General features: G+C 41.2%; 1 non-coding gene across 1 annotated transcript; it reads right to left on the minus strand.

Annotated features, from left to right (window-relative positions):
* Positions 1-6,829: 6,829 nt before the first annotated feature.
* Positions 6,830-6,901, minus strand: trnag-ucc (transfer RNA glycine (anticodon UCC)). The gene has a single exon. It is a non-coding gene; the product is annotated as a tRNA-Gly (tRNA).
* Between the last annotated feature and the right edge of the window lie 833 nt (positions 6,902-7,734).

A 7,734-nucleotide genomic window follows, 5' to 3' on the forward strand; every position in this document is an offset into this window, starting at 1 on the left:
GGGAATGAGCACACGCCACGAATCGTCTCAAATCACTCCCTACAGCTGTAAGGCGCCTTGAAGCGTGCACCCCCAACATTCTTCTTTGCGCATCTGTGAAAGGTAAACTCTTGAGCAAACTCTGAACCAGCTCTAAGGAAACTAATCCGAATTGATTACCTTTTTTTAGGATTCTAGCTTTCTCCCCTTGCAGGCATCGGGCACAGAGGACCTCGTGGTTTTCCTAAAAATCTTTTTTTTGTGTGTTCCTTGTTGTTCCAAACTTAATTTTAATCACTTTTAATTAGAGATTTTATTAAAAATAGTGCAATAAATGACTAATTTCACTAAAAATAATGTAATATAAAACTGATGTTTTTAACTTTATTGTAGTGTTTTAGAAACTACTATGTCTTCAAAAATGGTTATTTTTCACTCCTAGGAATGAAAGCTGTTGTTATATGATGTTTATTTTCAAATTTTGAAAAAATCAAAGGATTCTAGCTTTCTCCCCTTGCAGGCATTGGACACAGAGAACCTCATGGTTTTCCTAAAAATCATTTGTTATGTTCCCTGGTGTTCCAAACTTAGTTTTAATCAATTTTAATTTGTTATTATGTTAAAAACAGGGTAATAAGTTTCTAATTGGACTATAAATAATGTCATATTGTCTGCTATAAAACTGATGTTTTCATCTCCATTGTAGAGATTCTAGAATCAACTAATAGAGAATTAAAATAAATAAGGGCATAAGAAGACATTACCAACAACGACCACAAGATGGAGATGTTGTCTAGACATTACCAATAACGACCACAAGATGGAGATATTGTCCAAAGAGAAGGGCAAAGCCGCGATAAGGAGATGCTGTCAGAATGCACATCCGGATCCCAAACAGAATCTCTAGTAAAATATGATCATTTGTGAAACAGGCAAATGAGTGTCAGCTACAATATGATTGCTACATATCTGCATTTGTTGGTTTTTAAGGAGTAAGAGTGCAGGCGGTTTAAACCTGCGATCCAGTGTGTTGAAGTATTTCACAACACTACCCCTAGCACATCAGGAAATAAATCCTCATAATGATTATTGCCCTGGGCATGTACCGAAAAATCAGTGAGCATATACATATATCGCTGTGTTGAAGCTAGAGACAGAATAAGTGCAAACACATCCTAAATACAGTGTTCCTGCACCTTGACCTCATCCAGAATGTATCGTTTTTTGAAAGCGATTGCTGTCAGAATGCACAACTGAATCCCAAACAGAATCTCTAGTCAAATATGATCATTTGTGAAACAGGCAAATGAGTCTCTCAGGTGCCCATTGCTCATTTTCAGACACATTTATGCAATACTTTCACCATGCGTTGAGCAATAGGGATTAAAGATACCAGAGGTAAGGTTTAAAAGTGATTCTGAGGTGCAACACATCAGCGAAACAGCTAGGCATCTGAAATGCGGGGTTTGAGAGCCCTTCAGGGAACACCGTACCCTAAAGGTACCAGAAGTCCACTAGTATAAGCATTAAGTCACTGTCAGCCCTGTTGCAATGTGATTGCTACATATCTTCATTTCTTTGGTTTTTAAGGAGTAAGAGTGCAGGGGGTCTAAATCTGCGATCCAGTGTGTTGAAGTATTTCACAACACTACCTGTAGCCCGTCTGGAAATAAATCCTCATTCTGATTATTGACCTGGGCATGTACCAATATATCACCGAGTATATATATATATCACTGTGTTGAAGCTAGAGACCTGTATGTAATAATATGATGCTAAAATGTTATTTTCACATGTAAGAAAACCGGCTCAGGGACGCCAAATATGTAATGTTGCCATAGCAAAATTAAATGTAGTGGCTCTCTGAAGGCACCAGTTCTGTAGGGTTTGGGCATTTACTGAGACAATTATTAATTGTAGCAGTAAATCACAAAGTTGATTCTTTTGATGGCTTTAGAATCCAACCATGTGACATAACTCAAACAACGCGCACACACAGGTACTAATACACGAGGATACATTTATTAATACATAAAATATGCATGTAAACCTAACAGATCTTATCGAGAGGGTTATCAGAATACAAAAGATATATATTCAGTCAGTTACGAAGTGTTACACATATCAAGAGGACATACGTTCAGTATATCATTCATTAAGACCGTTTCGTTAATGAACTTGGTTATAACTTCTACATTAGATACTCAAACAAGTACATAACTCTTAGGAATTAAATTGATATCAACTGGTTGGGATAACAATTGAATTCTCGAGCTGTAATGCATTGAAGTTGAATACTCATCCAATCTTTGGGGATTCAGATCTTCCTGCGGGCACAAAGAAACAGTTGCAGGCTGTTGCTGTCCAATCCGCGCTCTCTGGCTCCGTGCCAGGCTGTGCTGTGCGGCTTGCGACGCTGCGCTGCTGATGCTCACTGTGGGCTTTAACTAGCAAAGTTTGTGCACAGGAGAAAAGATGACTGTGGGTCCCAGCAAGTCAGGAAGAGGACCGGTTCGTTTCTGATGAAGAGCTAGTTCTGAATAGTGATTCAGCTGTCCACAGTTCCGACCTGTTCACGAGGCCTGCTGCTGGTGCTAACCTCGGGTGGATCCTCTGGTTATTCTCTGGCAACCTCCGCTCTAGACTCTTAGAACAAAGGAAAGTTCTGGCACTCGGACACACTGGCCGTTCCGTGGTTGTCCGGGCTGAATCTCAGGATGGTCAGGAGGCGCGCTGCGAGAATGTCCTGCCCTTGGGAGCCTTCTGCTCCTGGGCCGCCCTGCCCTGGAATTCTCCTTTGAATTCCCTTTAGAATTGTCCACAGAATCCTCTGAATCCTCCCTTCTGAATCTTACTGAATCTCACAGGCTCTCTGTGTTGCCTGTTTTTACCTGGAGGAACTTCAGCTCATTGATTGGCTGAAAGTTCCATGGGCATCAGAGTCCCACGTGGGTTACTCGGCCCTACCAGTCCCTGATTGATTGATCAAGGTGAGATATGAGTCACTTAGTCCTGACACTTAGTAATGCAGTCCAGATGTCCAACTGGCACTCCCTAGACAGATAGGCGCCAATGGATGACCATTGATCATGATAGCCAGGCTTAGCTAAGTGCATCCCCCTTTGGGAGCTGTCCTAGGACCTTAAATCACCCTGCATGAATAGTCTCTCTGTGGCTGCACCACAGAGATGAACAGAGAAATGGGGCCTCATTTGGGAAGGCTCAGAACACTTAATTCTGCCTTATTAATAAGCCTCGCCGCTACACACATATATTAATATAATAAATGATTGCTTATGCTTTATAAACAAATCTAATTAAAATAAAAGCTTAAGTTTTGTATTTATCTTGTACCATAGAACATGATTTTCTTTGTATTTCAATCCCACAAAGTGTCCAAATGACGCACTACATGATATAAGGAAGATTATCACATGCATATCGGTATTATCTTTCTTACGAAAATGCATTCCTTTCATTACCTTTTACTTTTTAAAATGAACTCAAATTGTGTATAATGTAATAATTTAAGTAGAATAGATTCTAATAATATAATGATCCAGTGTGTTGCACTACTTCACTGCTTCACTGCTCTATGCCGTCTGGAAATAAATCCTCAGACTGCTTACTGCCCTGGGCATGTACCAATGAATTACAGGAGCACATCTATTTCTCACTGCGTTGAAGCAGGAGACACACAGTCTCTGCAAACACATCCTAGATACAGTGTTCCAGCACCTTTGACCTCATCCAGAACGTATCATTTCTTGAAAGGGATTGCTGTCCGAATGCACATCTGAATCCCAAACAGAATCTCTAGTAAAATACGATCATTTGTGAAACAGGCAAATGACTGTCTCAGGGGCCCATTCCTCATTGTCAGACATATGTATGCAATGCTTTCACCGTGCATTGAGCAATAGGGATTAAAAACACAGCAGGTAAGGTTAGATGTCATGTTCTATGATCATTTCTTTCAGCATTAGGGACTAAATATACTAAACGTATGATGCTAAAATGTTATTTTCACATATATTAATGTAATAAATGATTGCTTATGCTTTATAAATAAATCTAATTAAAATAAAAGCTTAAGTTTTGTATTTATCTTGTCCCATAGAACATGATTTTCTTTGTATTTCAAGCCCACAAAGTGTCCTTTGATCTCTATTCTGTGGTAATCCATGATGACCCCGTTCTTCAGGTGATTCATCATGTCCTCCCTCGCCTGTTGAGAGGCCACCTGATCTCTTCTGCCGTGGCGTGCTTCATACACGCCCTCTTGAAGTGAGCAGGAAGCTGATCAAAAGTATTCAGGCACATCTTGCACACCAGGGGAATCCTCGCGGGTTTCCTTTGAAAATAAATAATACCATCTGTGTATAGAAACAAGCTAAGACTGATTTCTTAAATTATCCTTAAAATTCTCTCTCATAGTTTGAGCATAATGATTTTATTGCATTTATATAAGAATTGCTCATTGCTCCTAAATAAATAATGGTCTCAGTCACAGACTTTCCAATAGAAGCCATTGTGGAGTTCAGCAACTGCAGGTCCAAGAAGTGGGGAAGGAATTTTAAAAGAGAAATTGAATTACAATACAGAAGGAATGGCTGAGGGTTCACTGAAATGTATAAATATACAAATTCCAAAGACTGAGTCCATATAGAAACAACTACTTTTCATTTTCAGTATAAGAAAAAAAAAACTATCTTCCAAAGCATCATAAAATTGTCCCTTCTTCCAGACCCTACTTCTCTCTTGTAGTAGTACAGCAGACCTTTCCAGGTGAGCAGATCACAGAGTCCGAAATGAGCTTCCTCCATCAAGCAAAGTACCTGAACATGACTCTGTCTTCATAAAAGCGCCCCTGTAATAAAGAAATTAAATCCAAAATCAAGAGGGCAGTTGCCTACTGAAATACAAGAAGTCATCAATTTTAACCTAGCAACACATTAAAGGCTGCATCTATACAAGTGCGATTCTAGAAATGCTCACCAGATTACGTTTTAAGAAGGAACTGCGCCACAGGTTCCGCCGAGATCTTAAATCGGATGGCAGGATTCAGAGTCCGGAGTGTGGACTGATGGCGAACGGAGGGTCCACATACTGTGGATCCCTCAGTGATCTTCCGCGTATTCAAACCGCCAGCGTGTGACTCCCCTGTCCCTGTGACCTCATTGCTCTGCTCTCTCCTCTGTGCAGCCGAGCCCGACTCACGGTAAAGTGAAAAAAAAGATGCCCTCAACGTGAGATTTACTCTGGAGCGAGGATAGATGTTACCTTTTTATCATTTAACAGGATGTATGTGATGTGGCGACTAGGTTCAATTTTGTATCCTCTTTAAAAGATTAAGGACTGGGGTGAGCGTGATTTACCACCCTTTCAGCTAAGAACCCGACTTGCGCACCGTTTAAGCTGCATAGACTCGGTCGTTTAACTCTTCTCCGTTAGCAGGGTTAAGGTTAAAGAAAAAAAAATAGCTGACTCCTTTTTTTTGCCAGCTGCTAGCGCTGATTAGCAAGGCTTGTATTTCATGTTTTGCAAGTTGCATCCATTTTAAGAAAAACAAGTCGCGTTAAAGACAGGAAATGAATACTTGCATTTAATTAAGTCTAGCCGTAGGCGGGGATCTCCTGTTTACTAGACAGGCGCTTTAACCAACTAAGCCACGGGGCCCCAGGAGTGTTGTCCTTTTGCAGCCACTTGGACACACCACTCAGACACATCTGCATTCGGTGTGTGCTCCGCCTGCTCGCTGAGCAAGTTGCCACCTTTACATACAATAGCAACATCGACACCAAGAGAAAGGATGACAAATGGCTTTTATCTGGAACTTTTCATGTCCAAGGAGCTCAATGTGCTTTCTGTGTAAACAGGGCCACTGAACTCCACACTGGCCACTGAACCACAGCAGTGGCTTGCTGGCTTGACATCTCCCAAGGAAAATGTTGAAATCACATGTGGAACAGGAAAATGACCCTCGAGTATGTGGGGAAAAAAAGAAAAAGATCATCTGGAGCGCGCCAACCCATGTCCGGACAGCCCAGTTTCGTCGACAAGGTGGCTGAGTGGTTAAGGTGATGGACTGCTAATCCATTGTGCTCTGCAGGCATGGGTTCGAATCCCATTCTCATCGCTCTCCATCTCTGACACGTGTGCCTGTTCGACATCGGCCCTCCTGTTGTTTGCTCCGGTGCTAGAGCCGTACATTTTCTAGCAGTGGCTGAACATGGTATAGTAGGCCAACGTCGGTATCGAGCAGTGACAGTAACAGTACTTACTGCGCCCCATAAGAAATCGTTTGTCCCTGTTCAAAAGAGATTGTGCGATGTCCTGCGGCGTTCGTAAAGCAAACCTTTGACAGTTTGAAAAGAGGAATTTATTCTGCTTCCTGTGCGTGCAGTAGTTACAAAGTTGAACGTCTTTACACGATCTGCTGCAGTTTTCAGTGGGCGGGCTTTGTCAGATGGCTTGAAAAAACGCACTGTGTTTCGGCTCGGGAAACATCATGAGCAGTGTCCTGCATGTTTTCTGTGTATAGCTGTCTTTTAACGCATACAGAATTCATTCGAAATCATTGATTTCTCCAATTAACAAGGGTCCCTTTTTGAACCTGCGAGAAGCATTCTTTCAATGTAACAGATTTACTCCGGGGAAAGCCAGCACGACATTGAGAGTAGCTCAAGCTTTCAGCACCCGTATCGGACTGCGTGTATGCAGACACCGCTCAGAATCCCCTGTAAGATTCTCCCTCAATTCCGTTTTTCAGTGCTTTAGCTCTTTCAAAAGGCTTTGCTTTGCTAGTCACAATCCAAGGCTCATGACAGCATTTGAAAACATTCGCCACTGCATTGGCCGGGAATCGAACCCGGGTCAACTGCTTGGAAGGCAGCTATGCTCACCACTATACCACCAACGCACACCCACAGGAAGCCTGCAGGACACCACCAGAGAATGCTTTTTTTAATTTTTTTTTATTAAACATAGAATTTACAAATACAAATACAACAAGAGGATCAGAGTCATGTACAAGAGAAAAAAAACGCAGCAGAAAAAAGCATTTAACTACCAGAGGTAATTAAGTAATTATGTGATCAAATTGTATATTTTACACGTATCATATTTTCCTTGCTTTAATATTTCTCAATTATTTATAAACTTTAGTTTCAACATGCATGCGTTTCCTGTAAAAAATAAAACTCAGCACACAGTTTTTCTTTTAACAACATTTCGAGTACCTCTGGCATTCATGAAAAAGACATACACAAAAGCAAATAACTAACTCTAAGACTGTCTAAACTATTGAGTTTTTCAAAGAACCATGAAGAAAGATGTGAAGACGGGGGTTTGAATTTAATCCTTTCTGTAGGGGGTTTAGACTTCTAAGTCACAAGCTGGGGTTTATGGCAGGAAAGGGGGTTAACTGATAAGGATTGCAGATGCAAGCTAGGAACCCCCCTGGGTGTAATGTTAAACTGACCATTTGCCCAGAACATCGTAAACTGGCCAAATACCATGAACCCCCCTCTTTACCATCAGACCGAGTGACGTCAGAAACGGAGAAGAAAACACTATATAACCCAAAAGTTTGTAACAGTACGTGGAACAATACTTCGGTTTTGTTGTTTCTTGCGGGAAACAAGACTTCGGCTTTATTGTTCCTTGCATGCAATAAACTCATCTGTTTTACTTCATCTCGGGATCAAGAACCTTATTTCTTCTGTTACAACAAATTTGGCGTAGTCGGCGGAT

Source organism: Lepisosteus oculatus, unplaced genomic scaffold, assembly GCF_040954835.1.
Source record: "Lepisosteus oculatus isolate fLepOcu1 unplaced genomic scaffold, fLepOcu1.hap2 HAP2_SCAFFOLD_96, whole genome shotgun sequence".
Lineage (NCBI taxonomy): Eukaryota > Metazoa > Chordata > Actinopteri > Semionotiformes > Lepisosteidae > Lepisosteus > Lepisosteus oculatus.